This window comes from Pelodiscus sinensis, chromosome 18 (assembly GCF_049634645.1).
Source record: "Pelodiscus sinensis isolate JC-2024 chromosome 18, ASM4963464v1, whole genome shotgun sequence".
Lineage (NCBI taxonomy): Eukaryota > Metazoa > Chordata > Testudines > Trionychidae > Pelodiscus > Pelodiscus sinensis.
The window spans coordinates 24,851,925-24,867,123 of record NC_134728.1 but is presented as its reverse complement, the minus strand read 5'-3'; the positions used below and the strand labels follow the sequence as shown (position 1 = coordinate 24,867,123).

Sequence of the window (15,199 nt, the reverse complement as noted above, 5' to 3'; positions counted from 1 at the left end):
CTCCTCACAAGCATTGGCTTCTACTGCCGAACTTGTCCCCCCACCCCACAAGTTTTTTTCCAAAGGATAACACATTTACAAAAATACCCAATAGTTAACATCCCTACCTCTCACTCCCTATTTAATTTGCCTGTAGATTTCAAAGCCATGACGGCTTTTCTCTGCATACCTCAGTTTCAGCTCAGGCATCATTGCTGCTCTTGTTTTGCTTTGTTACCATATGCACATGCATGTCCCACTTAACAGCCCATTCTGTTAACACACCCCTCTGGAATGTTTGATACTTTAAAATGGGCAGGTCTAATTAGCAGTGTCCACCACGCCAGTGGGTGGCTCAATCTGAGAAATCAGATTAACAGAGCGGGGTGGGGAACCTTGTTTAGGTCTGTTCAAAGCCACTGGCCCACAGAAAAAAAAAATCAGTCCAGAGCTGCACTTAAGTGAAAAGCAAAAATAAAACAAAAAGCTCAAACTCCCTCTCTTTCCCCAATAGGATTTCAACAATAATACAGGACACACTTGACATGACATCACAATCTATGTTACATCTTATTTAGAAAATACCAGACATTTATATTTTCTCAATGTGTTTCCCAAACAGAAAGCTCAAATACTGGACTGTCCAGTTCAAAACTGGACACCTGCCAACCCTACCCCCCAAACCTCACTGACACTGACTCTCCCCTTCTCAGTCAGGACAGAAGTAAGACACTCCCCACATTCCCTTCACACACCAGAGCGTAGGAAGGCCCAGGCTAGTAGATTGTGTGTGCTGCAGGAGGCTGGAGCACTAGCATGTATCTCCCCATGCTGAGGTGGAGCCCTGAGCCTCAAGGACCGAATCCAGGCAAGCCTGGGGACCACATCCAACTCCTGGGCTCTCAGTCCCCACCCCTGCAATAGAGGAAGCACAACTAAAAGAAATGGACTGAATATCCAAGTACAACTCACTACTTTTCCCAGATGTTGGAAACAGAAACTAAGCAAGGCCGGCAAATTGGATGTTATAATAGATCATTATTTTCTAGTTCTAGTTATCTCAGAGTCAAGCTGTGCATTTTTAAAACTGTATTCCTAGGAACAGGTGTTGAGAACCAAGTTTTGCTCAAAGAAAGGTTCACCCAGCATGTTTTTCCATAACTTCAATATATCCTGCAAACATTGTGGGCTTTGTCCATAAAGTGACATTTAAATCTAAGGAGGGGGAGACTTAGCTCATGCAAAACACAATAAAACTTGCTCCGCATTTGTAATCTAAGAGAAAAATGTAAAATTGTCTGAACGCATATGAATATACTCACGTTACTATAATCCTTTGAAAACTGAAAGAAAATTATAAGAAACTATCACTTTCTCAAAAAAAAACCAGCTGAGTTCTAAAAGCATGGATACCAATAGTTGATTTCCTTAAAAACTGCTTCATGCAATATCAGAAACCCATCATGAAGGAAAGCAGACTTGTCATCAGACTGAGAGGACGACATTTTCCTACAATTCCTCTGAGCTGTCTTTATGAATGACTAACCACATTGTTTTGTCCAAACGTAACAGAAAAAAATCCACTCAGCTCACATGGCACACAAGTCATCCAATGAGATTTTTCATTATTCGGGGAGAATAACCAGGATCTGTACACAGGGTTTAAAAATGTGTCCGACAGGTCCCTCCCCCAAACAATTCGCCACCAAACAAAATGAATAACGGCAGTGTTGGCTGCAAAGGAATGTTACCCCATGAGCATTGCCACGCTCTGTTGTTTATGAAGTAGGACAATTCAAAGTACGTACAGCTTAGAAAAGAGGAGACTAAGGGTGTGTCTAGACTACAGGGTTTTTTCCGAAAAAAGTGGCCTTTTTTTGAAAAAAACTTTCCCTGCATCTAGACCTCTGCCGTGTTCTTTTGAAAGTAAATGGAAAGAATGTGGCAGTTTTTGAGACCATGGAAAACTTCATTTTATGAGGAAGAACACCTTTTTTTGAAAGTGCTCTGTCAAAAAAAGGTGCTATGTAATGTAAACTGTGCTTTTTTGAAAGAGAGCGTCCAGAATGCCTGGGTGCTCTCTTTCAAAAAAGCGGCTTGCTTTTTCGAAAGTACTGATTGTAGTCTAGACGCTTTTTTTCGAAAGAGGCTTGCAGTCTAGACATAGCCTAAGGGGGGGATACAATAGAGGTCTATAAAATCATGACTGGTATGGAAAAAGCGAATAAGGAAAAGTTATTAACTTATTCCCACAATATAAGAACTAGGGGTGACCAAATAAAATTAATAGGCAGCAGATTTAAAAACAAAAGGAAGTTTTTCTTCACTCAGCGCACAGTCAGCCTCTGGAACTCTGCCAGAGGACGTGGTGAAGGCTAGGACTTTAATAGGGGTCAAAAAAGAGCTAAATAGATTCATGGAGGTTCGGTCCATCAATGGCTATTAGCCAGGATGGGTAGGAATGGTGTCCCTAGCCTCTGTTTGTACGGAGGTGGGTGATAGGGGAAGGATCACATGAGGATTACCTGTTGTGTTACCTCCCTCTGGGGTATCTGGTATTGGCCACGGTTGGCAGACAGGATACTGGGCTAGATGGACTGTTGGTCTGATCCAATATGGCCATCCCTGGGGGCCACAATGATACTCACAGCACATGCGGAGGGCCGCAACTTAAGCGTGGTTGCATATACAACCGCTCCCCGCGTTATGACCACCTCCACTTAGGACCATCCACACTTACGACCAAAGCGGTCGTAAATGTGGATCCGAGCTATGAACGGTGATCCGCGCTTACGTACAGCGCAGTTGCCATGTAACTCTATGGGATCCGAGTTACGAACACTTTGAGTTAAGGCCAAGTCTTTGGTCCGTAACTCGTTCGTAACTCGAGGAGCGGCTGTATATGCAAATAGCTTCTTTCACACTGATAGGCATGAATACAGAGATGAAGCCTTAAGCTGTGGTTCCGGACCCAAACTTGGCCAGTGAGAGTCATTCAGCACCTCTCAGGCTCTGCCCACAAAGCTAAGCAGACAGTACTTCCCACAATGCCTCGGCGCTCCTGGCACCTCCTCCCTGGGGGCTAGAAACACCAAAAACCTGTACCCCTCTGATCCAGCCAGCCCGTCCGCTTGCATCTTTCAATGCTCATCACGCCTGGAAGACGCCTCATGGTGTGGAGCATGTTCCCTGTGGAGGCCAAGTTCAAAGAATCCTACCATGTTGAGCCCCGGGCAAACCCAAAGTGCACCAAAGACCACAAACAAATGGGCCATGGGCGACATGCAGCCCGCGGGCCACATGTTGAGTAGCCCTGATACAAGCGCTTAAAATGAAGGTTTCTGCAGTATACGCTCAAGAGGTATTTTGGAGGTGGAGTTGGGCAGGGAGCGGGAAAGAAGGAACTCACAATGGTGATGCTGTTGCAATCAACCCTCTGATGGCCCCAGATTGGATCTTTAGATCCTACTCCACGCCCTTGTCGGAGCCCAGCGAGGTGAAGCAGAATCTGCACTCAGGGGCCTGCATCGCCAAAGGGGAACAGCATAGCTGAATGACCTGTATGCATTTGAAGCTGACTTTGTCAATAGCTACAAATTTAGGGGCCAATCCAGCCTGTTCTCCAAAAGTCCCTTGAGAGCACAAACAATGGGGCTGCGGAGGGGCGCCAGCCCCAGGGTAGAATGCAGCACAGCTGAGTGCTAACCTGCAGGTCACAGGAGAAGCATGTGAAGCTGTGTGAAAAGACAGGAAGGGGAGCAAAGAGTCCTTAATAAAAGACCCAACAGAGAGCAAAGACTGACCCAGGGCAGCTGACACAGTCTGCACTGCTAAAACCTGCACTGTAGATGTTCCAGGTCGGGCTGAAATCTGGCCATGTGAAGAAGTGGGTTGTGTCCACAAAAGCTCATGATACCATCTACACGTTTTGTTAGTCTTTATTGGTTGTTTTTCAAGTTTTTCCAGTTAGGGTACCCCCTGAAGCTTTCTGATAGAGGAAGGGAGATGGGGAACTAGTCAACTTCCCTGTCGACTATCTGATAAGCACTTGCTTATCGTGTAGTCAACTAGTCATTCACATCCCTAGCCTAGAGGCAGGACTCATTCTCTCTCTGCCTTTCATCATCCTTCTTTCCAGGCTCTCAGGATGGTTGCTCAGGCCAGTGACTAGGCTCTAGATTTGATCTTTAGTGATGAACTAAAATTGACATTTTATTATTTCATTCAATCACATATTCAGAGTGTAGAGGTGCTCACTAAAATCAAAACACAGCTACTCAACTTCACTGCAATCCAAAAATAGGGATGGAGATCATGCCATGCGCTCTGTTCAGACTAACCCAGTGCAATTACACATTTTATGTTATATGTTTATTCACACAAACTATAAAACACCCAAACTGCTACTCACCTGTAAAACGTGACATTTTCATAAAGTACTGCTTTCCAACGCCTCCTTCCTGAATTCTTAAATTGACAGAAGTCCCTTCAGCTGCCGTCAAGAATCAGGGCTCTAAGAAACAAGAGAAAAATATCACCCCAAAATTTACTACTGTGGTTCCAAAGGGAAATATGACTTTTTCCCAGTTAATAATGCAAATGAGCCTGGAATAGATTGCACAAACCACCGCACATTCACAAGGCTTTCTGCTCACATCCAGACTGTAGTCACTCCTCAGCAAAGTACCCAATAATTTCTCCTCCAATTTCTCATTTAATTAGAAAGGAGACCCATTTATTAAAAGTTAATCAAATGAATTCGTTTCTGAGCACTCAGTGAGGCACCCAGATCCTCAAAACTGCATACGGCCCGATGACTATGCACTGCAAAATGAAAACGCAGCAGCAACACCACCACTACTTATCCAGGGCTGTTTGGTGGGTTTCCTAAAGTAGCTGAGAACCATAAAGATCAATTAGCCAGGAGCATGTTTAAAGTACTGATCACAGCAGCCTAACCCACACGGCTGCAGCCTGTAGCTATATATAAACTTGCCGTTTTACTTTTAGCTTTGTGCTTTCTCTCCCTCCTCCATTTTCCTCAGCTGCTGTCCCTGCCATAAACAGTCCAAGATATTTCATAATTTGTAAACATGTCCTTACGCAGGGATAAACGACCAAGTTGAGGCTGAGAACTAAATTCACAGACAGATAAAATTACATGTAAAAACTGCCCTGGAAAAAGGTGTGCTAAAAGTCATACCAAGGTAGGAAATCAGAAAATCACACTAGAATTTCCAGGAAGGAAAATTCACACCAGCTAATTGCTTCTTGCTAAAGCTTGGGGCGGGGGGGGGGGGGGGGGGGGGAGTGTTACTAGCTTCACTAGTTTCCTACCACTTAAAGTATGTGTTGCAAACTCCCAACAGAAAGCCCCAGTAAAGAGGTGTCACTGCAATCCAAAGCACCTCTGTCTTTTGCAGCAGGCAGCTGTTCCCAGCCACAAATCCCATGCCAAATCTCTCTGCTGCTTCTTAGGTTAGGATCTGCTGCAAGTAAGCTCTCTGAACTACTCAGCTTTACTCCGGGAAATGTATCTGATGAAATATAAGAGTAACTTTTCCATTGAGACAATCAGTGCAGGAACACGTGTAAAGTGGTGATGAAGGGGATTTCCCTTTGATTGCATGTTAGAACCTTCCAACAGCACCCCCCCCCCATACACGCCCATACACACATTACCAAACTGGACATTGCACTAATACAGTTGGAAACAAACCAGGAGCCAAAATTATCTATACAGATTTGGGAAGAGTTCAGAAAGGTCAGGCCCTAAATGTGCCCTGCCTTAAATATGGTTACAGGCTCTGTGGATTTCTAAGCATAGTAATTATCCACACTATTCAGGGAACAAGCCTGTATGGAACCTGACATCTATTCTTAGATAGCATGGGGTCACTCTCTGTATATTAGTCATTTGACAGCATGTCAGTGGCATTTTCCAGTCTCAATACAGAAAGATGCATTGTGAAATAACACAGCTTACCGCTTCTTCAAAGCGTACTAAGCAGCTCACAGAAACATTGCTGCACCTTTCCCTTTATCAACAGCAACTTAGGTCCCTGTTCTTAAAAGTCAAATGACTTCTCTACTACAGTTATTCTCCCTAAAGCCTCTTTGATCCCACTATTCCTGTGAGCGTAGGTCTCCAGCTTAGACTTGGAAGTTATTTTCACCGTGTTTAAGGCCTCCTTTCCACCTCAGGGTTCAGATGACTATTTGGTAACTGTAACAGCAACGAGTGTGTGATGTCATAGAAACCTTTATGAAGGCACATCAGTTTTCTGGGCTGTACTTCACGGGCCAAATTTTTCAAAAGTATGTGTGCACAGGACTTCAGTGGTTCTCTACCAGGCGTACACAGTTTAACTTACAGGGAACAATGAGTGCTTGGGTGGCTGCCCAGAAGAGAGTCAAATGCTGCCCAGTTGATTAGCAGAGCACTCACAACCTCCCTCTGACTGCAGCTTCTATTGGTGGTGCACATCTGCACACACTTCAGTGTTCATAAAACTTATTCTGCACATGGATAGGAAAAAAGTAAAGAGAACATTGACCTTGACTCCTTTAAGTATTTGCCAAGTTTTACAACAGGCTGCATAAAAAGCACTAACAAACTTAGTACAAACTAAAATTTCATACAGACTGATTTGTTTATACCGCTCTTCATATTACACACTCAAATGTAACTACAATACTTACACAGCCTCTATCCAACTTACGAACCGGTTACGGACCAAGCAATTGGTCATAACTCGGTTTGTTTGTAAGTCAGACCCCATTGAGTTACACGCGACCGCACTGTTCGTAAGTGCGGATCGTGTTCGTAACTCGGGGTCCGCCATTTACGACAGTTTCGGTCGTAACTGCGAACAGTCGTAAGCTGATTGTTCGCAACTCGGGGACCGGCTGTACTCCAACTGATTTGTGTTATAATTACATGGTAACAAATGAGAAAATAAGCAATTTTTCAGTAATAGTTTCCTGTGATACTTCTGCATTCTTATGCCTGATTTTGTAAGCAAGTAGTTTTTAAGTGAGGTGAAACTTAGAGCATATGCAAGACAAACCAAACTCCTGAAAGGGATACAGGAATATGGAAAGGTTGAGACCCACTGCATTAGAGCATAGATCAAGTCCTGTGCACATAAAAATGGACATGCATTTTGGAAATCTAACCCTGCATCTGACAGGTTACAAGAGTAACAGAACATGGGGGAAGGGGAAGAAACGGCTTTAAACTCTTGCCAAATGCCTTTCCTGCATGCATATTTTTATAAAATGTTTATTTTTAACTACCTAGATTTCAACACACTTTGGGAAACAGCCAATTTTGAATGTCAGAACCTTGACTTAACAGATGACAAAGCTCTGTATGCCAGGAAAAGTTTCATGAATAACAAGACAAATACTAGACTGCTGCTCAAGTGCTTTTTATTCTAGTAGCTTGCATAAAGATCCTGTAACAACAAGCATAGGGTTGAAAGTCTTGTAGGCAGCTTATCTGTAATTCTTTCTGTGATAGCAGCAATTAGAATAGATCCATAGGTTTCGCAGATCCAAGCTTATCTTTGCCATTATTTACTGTCTGTTACTGCCCAGGTTATCAATACCAGTGTGGGTCCAATTCACTTGTACATAATAACCATATGGTCACCAATTTTAAGAAGCAACTAGTGATTTTGAATGCCTGGATTTAGGGTGCCCAAATTTAAGAAAAGGGGCCACATATTGAGTCAGTGATTAGCACTTTCTGAAAATAAACTACCTTGTAAGGCATCTCAAGTTAGGGACACCGGAAATTTGAAACACCCATAATCACCAGTCATTTTTGTAATGTTTAGACCCCAATATTCAATATGGTACTGCAAACTCTTATTCAATATGCTAATAAAACAGAGCGGGCCAGTTCTTGCCAGGAGCACAGAAATGAAGGTTAAAAAAAGACTGTGCTTAGTTGCTGCTGTCACAGTTATAAACACCTTTTTGGAGATCCTGGGCTAAAACTCCAAAACAGTGTATGAGAATGACCAAGAGTAAAACTGTCCACACAAAGTACCTTTAAATGGACACAGATGACTGTTAGTGACTAAACTCTTTCAGAGAGAAATCTTAGGGGTTTCTTGTAATAATACATGTTCAAAATTTTCTAGTTTACTGAAGTTTACTTTATATTAGTGAATTCCAGAGAAGCCCTATTACACACACCAACATTGCCTCTAATCTTTTCCACCCATGTGTGGAATAATGTATGTGCACTGAGACGTGCAAATGTGCACTACCAATAGAAACACAAATCCTAGATGTGGGCGCTCTTCTAGTCAGCTGAACAGCATTTGAATTTCACCTGAACAGCGGCAGAAGCACACAGATTACAGGGAACACTGCTAAAGATATTCTCTGAATCGCCAGCACCACCTACCTATCTTTGCTGCACTTCCAATTAAGAACAACCTGGTCATGAAAGCAGCAAAGCTGATCAGACATTTGATACATAAAAACTTATTATATGAGAAACATTTTCATGAAAAGGGGGAAGTGAACTGATCTTCAGCAACTTTTTAAAACAAGTAGACCTCTGACACCTTAGAGACTAATAAATATATAGATTATCATGAGCTTTCATAGGCAAAATCCAAGATATATATTTTTAATCTCTAAGGTGCCCACTGGTCTACTCATTTTTAAAGGTTTATTTTTTTAAGTTACAGACTAACACAGCTCCGCCCCCTCCCTCCCTCCTGAGACTGTTCCCTAAACACTTCAACCAAACCTTAAATCATCTGCCATAACACCATCAGGAATTGAAGTCATTCTGCTTCCAGGCAACGGTTTCATTTCAGTACTTTTTAGGATGACTTTCAGTAAAGCCACATGTTTTCCTATTGCGTAGTAGGGTATGCTGACTGCTCACACAAAGCCAAGTTAAAAGGGAAATGTACAGATTGAGCTGATACTTTGTATGCATGCTGGGGAAGGTAGCATAATAACAACTTCTCCAAGCCTCTCTCTGCAGGAGGTTAAGCTGCTAAGGAGGGAAATGACACTTATGGAAGGAAACAATTTAACTGTCTGATGACCTCCAAAATCCTGTCTCAAAATGTGTTACTTTCTTCCAGCTGAGTAACAATTCCAGGGCTGTGGAGAAGCTATCCTGATCAAGTCTCTGGCAAAAAACAAAAAACAAAAAACCACAACTACTTGTTATTTTTAAAGTTACAGACTAACACGGCTACCCCTCTGAGACTTCAAAAAAGGAATGCACCTAGGGCTGCTCCCTCCTATGCTTTCTAATGTCCACAATAATATGGGGGCAAATGGGGAGCTGTGGTGGGTTTTTTAAAAGGTCTTCTTGAACTCACCAGTCACTGCATCAGCCTACTCCCAGACAGACATTTCTAGTAGCTCCTATTAAGTGTCTGGGTTGTCTTGAAGTAAGTTCTGCTGTTTACTGTATCTCTTGAGTTGATGGACATTCACTCTTTCCATGCCAGAAGGCTAGTCTTCCCACGGTAACGGCAGTTCCATAATGGCAGCTCCGTTCCAGTAAGACCAAGGGGACAAAGGATTTCACTTGCCTACACATTTCGAACAAAGGAAAGATTTCCAAATGTGAGTGCCTAAAGTTAGGCAGATAAGTGGCTTGATTTTCAGAGGTGGTGGACATTTGTAGCCTCTCCCCACTCATTTCAATGAAAATCAAGCTATTTATATCTGGGTGCCTAAATACAAATTTAGGTTCCATGCTTTAGGTATCCACACTGGAAATGGTAGACCAAGTAGCTAAGTCTCTGCAGTCTTCATCTAGCTATGTTTTAAATGGCCCACTCTGTAGCCAGCTAGCTAAAACTCACATTTAAATACTGAGCATTATGTTTTGAATGGTCTCAAAAGAACAGTGAGCAAAAGAACACTCATTGGCACTTTAAAAACTTTGTATTGCTCCTCTTTTTTCCATTTTGGCCAGAGCAGTCATGAGTGAAAGGCAGCCAGGAATAAGCTACTCCTCCTTAACCATTTTAATCACATTGTCAGTGGTCTGGGGTGCTCTAATCATGCCAATTCCTGCTCATGTGCACAGAGGCTGCACTGAGATAAGTATGCAGCAGAAGAGAGGTTCTCTTTCTTGATGTGGAATTATGAGGCTTTTCCACCTTGTTCTAAAACAAGCAGGGATCAGCTGGCCAACTCTTGCCGGTAAGATACAGAGCGTGCAGCGGATACCATAACCTTTTAAGTTGCTCACAATGAATTTTCTGCAAAAGAGCATGAAGGGAGCAGTGATTTAATACACCCCATGCTGGAACTAAGGCCAGGTCTATACTATGCCAGAAAGTCAACTTAAGATAGGCAATGAGAATTTCAGGGCTGGCCCCACTGCAGGAGGTCGACCTCCTTGGAGTATTGGGGTCAATAGGGGCACTTCTCAGCATTCAATTGAGCAGGTCCTTACTAGGCCTGCTAAGCTGAACCCCAGAAGATTGATCTCTAGAATCAATCTTCCAGCAATTATAGACAAGGCCTAAAAGAGCTGACTGGAGCTAGAGAGCTCAATTAAGACACTGGGAGGGTAGGTCAGGCCCAGCTGAAGATGAAGCCCAGATGGGGCAGCTGGGTACAAGGGGAAGAACTTGGAAGTTCCTCTTGGCTGTCGGAGTGGAGGAAAGGCCTGGAGCAGAGGTGGGGAAACTTTTTGGGGTCAGGGCCCACCGACCCCCAGAAAAATCAGTCAGGGGCTGCACAGAAGCAAGAAGCAAAAAGAAAAAAAAAACCAGGCTAGCAGATTTTGTGTGTTCCCTCACAAATCTGGGGGTCAGCGGGGAGCTGAAGCACTACCATGGGCTCCCCAATGGTGGGTGGGGAGCCCTGAGCCTTGAGGGCCAGCTGGGAGCTGCATCCAGCCCCCGGGACTTGAGTTCCCCATGCCTGGCCTAGAGAGAGGCAGGCAGGCTTACAGTAAGCCCAAGGAAAGCCTGTGGGGAAGAACCTGAAGGAAGAGTCAAAGGAGGCAGCAGAAAATAGATGGTCAGGCCTCTCTGCTGGACTGGAACCCAGCAGAGAGGGTGGGCTCTCCTACCTGCATGTTACAAAAGGCAGCTCCTATCAAAGGAACATCCTCAACTGCATTGGATTTCTCATTTCTAACCCAAGTCTCCCTATGATTTAGTGTTCTGAACAGACTGTTCCAGCGCGGCATAATGGAATAGATTCATTAAACTTCATGGGCATTAAATTGCATTTTGGAACTGAGGGACATGAACTAGTTCCAGCCAGCACTAGTTTCTGCGGGAATGAGACTGCAGACTTACATAAGATTTTAGTGACCACATACACTGACTTATCTCCAGCTTCTTATGGAGCGAGAAGAGAACCCCAGGGAAATACACTCTGGAGGGGACTGTTCTCTGCTTTCCCTACTAAACCAATCCAGATTTGTGGAAAACGTTTTCTTTCAAACATCTGAGGGAGCCAGACATATTGTTTATTTTCAGACAACCTGCACAACTCCCAGGGACTTAGGAATAGTCTCACCAGTTGTCCCAGAGGGGCCAAATCATGCTCATCTTACTCACTTGCCCCACGGGGCTGGAGCACACAACTACACAGGTAAGGCAAAGGCAAGTGATGTACGCACGCACGTCATGCTGAAAGTCAATAGAACTTGTGCCACCAAGTCACTCGGGTGCTTTGGAAAGTCTTATCCAAGCAGCAATGCTCACTACAGTTACACGACAGGGAATTCCAGGGACATGGACTCACTGGGGAGACTGCACCCAACCATGCCATAGCACAAGGCCTGGATCTACCCCAGGAACACCGAGGGATGCTGCCCCTCTGTGCCACATGCACCGGGTGTGGGGCAGGCAGTCTCAACCAGGCAGGCTCTAAGTGTGAAAGGATTGGGGGGAATCCAGGTGTGGGATGAGAAGGTTCTGTGTGGGCCAGTCTGGGTGCAGGCTCCTCAGGAGGAGGTTTGGATCCACAGAGGCTCCAGGTGCAGTGGCAGTAAGACCCCACAGTGGCTTTCAGATGAAGGAGTTTGGGGCTCCAGCTGCAGGGGTTGAGGTCGGGTGGGGTATGGGTATGGTGGGCTAGGGGGGCTCTGGACATATGGGTGAGGTTTGGTAGGGGGTCTCAGTATGGGAGCCACATGCACAAGGGTTAGCTGAATGAGGGAGCAGCTCCTCATACAGTGATCCCCTCCTTCCACAGCTGAGGAGTCAATAGGGGTAGGAAGTAGGGGAGGGATGCTGAGCTTCTTGCATTCAGGGGAGATTTTAGGAGGTGGATCGGATACAGCCCCAGTCACTCCTTGGCAGGAGAGATCAGGACTTTCTCTTTCCTTGCTCTAGCCTAGCCAAGACTAGCAGCTGATTATGACCCAGGACAGGAGCCACTGTCCCCAAACCTGTGGTGACTTACCTCTCTCCCAGCTGCTCTGGGTCCCTGAATGTGCCTGCACTGCTAGACGGGGGGGGGGGGGGGGGGGGGGGGATGTCACCACTCTTGTGGCTGCCTTCTGATTCTGTGTCAGAAAATCATTTTTCTTCAGGGAAGCAATCTACAGGGACATGAATTCTGCACTTGCACAGTGGTGCAGAATTCCCCCAGGAGTATACGGTTCAGATCCTTCTCGCTAATTTTGCCATGGTGGGATTCTATGATGCAGAAAACCTGTTCAAAGCAGCCAAGAATGTATTGTAAAGAGCTGAGACAAGCCTCTATCATTCCAGCCTCCCATTCCTGCTATGTGTATTCAGCATGTTTGGGGCTCTGGGAGATTAAAGGTGGATGTATTTAGGTAGGGGATAGGAGTGTACAGTTGAGGGCCTCTTTTCCAGGCAAACATGCAGGAAAATATTTGCACCTCATGCTGCCCCGAGCTTCATAATTCTTGATCCAGACAATTAGATCTCCTTAGAGTAAGGGGCTGCATAGAAAGATGGGAAGAACTCTGCAGTCCCTTTCTGGGAGAGCAAGGCAGTTCTAGAAGGAACAAGCCTATAAGGAAAATGAGACAAAGTCACTGACCAGCCAGAAAACATTGTCCCTCGCAGTGTATTTGCAGAGGCAGGGTGGTAGAGGAGGCCTCGTTTACCCCTTCACCAGCCTAGCAAACTACATGCACAGCTAGTGAATTTTGGATATGTTCACATCTGGGAAGTTCTTTGCTGGGGAAAAAAAATATACTTAAAGATCTGGGACTTATTTAGCGCTAGCCTTTCTTCCAATAATGAACACAGGCATTCTGAAGAGCAAAACGGGGCAGTTTTCTCCAGCATGATGCTGAACCTAACAGTAAATACTGCATGTACCACATGGATGCGACCATTCCTTTATATTCAGTTGGCTGATGAAAACAACCGGGAACCAATATTTACTGGGAACACTTTGGCTAAAGTGAGAATAAGAAAATAAAACCACTCCCAAGAATTATGCTCTCTGGCAGTCTAATACAGTCCTGTGAGTGGAAGGTATATTGCAACCTGGCTCCATCTTGCAGGTAAATGTCTAATTGAGTGCTTTAAGTCTTGCCTGGATGCAGACATTCTTTTAGCAAACTCCCTTTACATTTAAAATAACACTGAGAACAAAAGCTCAAAATCCTACAGCAAATTTCTTCTATTCCTGAGTAAAAGTAAAAAAAACAAACACAATCTAATATATTCCCCATGCTTCAACTCTACAGGAAGAAACCAACTGACCACAAGAAAGGGTGTTGCTAGTGCAGAGGCAAACCCTGGAAACTCTTGTCTCTCGAGCTCTGAAGGCACGGTAACAGATATGACTAACAATAGAAAAGATTCCCTTACAGGATCAACTTCTTTTGCACATTGGGAAGACAATTTCTTATCTTTACTTAAGATTCCAAGCTCTCTGGGACAGGAACTCTGTCCGCTAGGTGTATGAACAGTGCTTAACTCAACAGGGCTCTGATCAGAGCCTACAGGTATTTCTGCATCACAGATACCTTAAGGCAAATTTCTGTGACGTCCCCACTGGAGATGTTACATTTTGATTAATCAGCTAATCAAGTAGTTCTTTATAGGCTTGTTCCTTCTAGAACTGCCTTGCTGTCCCAGAAAGGGACTGCAGAGTTCTTCCCACCTGTACACTCCTATCCCTACCTAAATTAGTTGATAAGGGGAGGTGAGGCGTTCACTATCCCCACTGCGCCTGCGGTCTTACTACATTTAAAAGGCAGAGGCTCAACATGGAACCTGGGACAAGCAGGGACTCAAGCAGTCTCTGCTCACGTCAGGTCCCGACTGTTGCACCTCAAGGCAGGAGCAGTTGGGACCCCAGGCGGCTCTTACTACATTTAAAAGGAAGAGCTGCAGCAGGGGTAGGTCCAGGACCCGGCGCAAGTCAGTACTCAGCAGTCCCAGCTCACACTGGGTTCCAGACGACTGCGCTTCTGAGGAGCCCTCCAGCATCGGCTCCTGCTCCTCCATTCCCTCCCGCTGCCTCTGATACAGAAGCAGCAAGGGGGGAGCGAGTAGTTGACTTGTGACTCGACTAGTCACTTACATCCCTAATAGACAAGGCCTAACTCTCAACTGTCCATGCTCATTGACATCCTAAAGCAAAGTGAATGTATTTCTGTATGTCATTTTTGCTAACTTTACGGTTACAAAAACAAGACACATTTACAATTTTCACACTATGTGCAACACCCTTTTAAGCTGAATAAGAAGGGTTGTTGTCAACTTGAAAACTGGTCCATTTCAAAATGAGATACGTTTTCTGTGAAACACCCACAAATTTTTATAGCAGTGGTCTCCAATCTTTTTACACCCAAGATCACTTTTTAAGTCTCAGAACAGGAGAAGATCTACTGCCCCGCCCCTTCCTTGAAGCCCAGCCTACATTAAATGAGGAAATCTAATGTAAATGTACTGCGCAGGTGTGCAGTTCAGAGAGGGCTCAAGAGCTACTCTTAGAGCCCCTGAGATCTACCGGTAGATCGCGATCTACTGGTTGGTGACCACGGTTGTATAGTGTTACAATCACATTTATTGCTGCTGTGTTAACAAAAATGTCAAACAACATGAAAACTGACTAATCCACAGGGAACAGTGCAAAGTGCTACCAATTGTACAAAAATGAAAAAGACACTGAGAAGCGTCTTGCTCTTTCTGTTATTATAATTAGGTTTAATTATGTAGGTAAAGAATTTCAGCTGTAAGTGCAATTTTTAAACAGTATCTTTAAATTG

At 44.5% G+C, this 15,199-nt stretch overlaps 1 protein-coding gene across 3 annotated transcripts in view; it reads right to left on the bottom strand.

Moving 5' to 3' along the window:
- Window positions 1–15,199, bottom strand: part of ZHX3 (zinc fingers and homeoboxes 3) — a 70,369-nt gene that overhangs the window by 32,063 nt on the left and 23,107 nt on the right. For all 3 annotated transcript variants that reach the window (XM_006121885.3, XM_075901326.1, XM_025184015.2), the window contains exon 2: window positions 4,391–4,492. The gene's annotated coding sequence lies outside the window, so the exon portion shown is untranslated. The remainder of the gene's footprint in view (window positions 1–4,390; window positions 4,493–15,199) is intronic.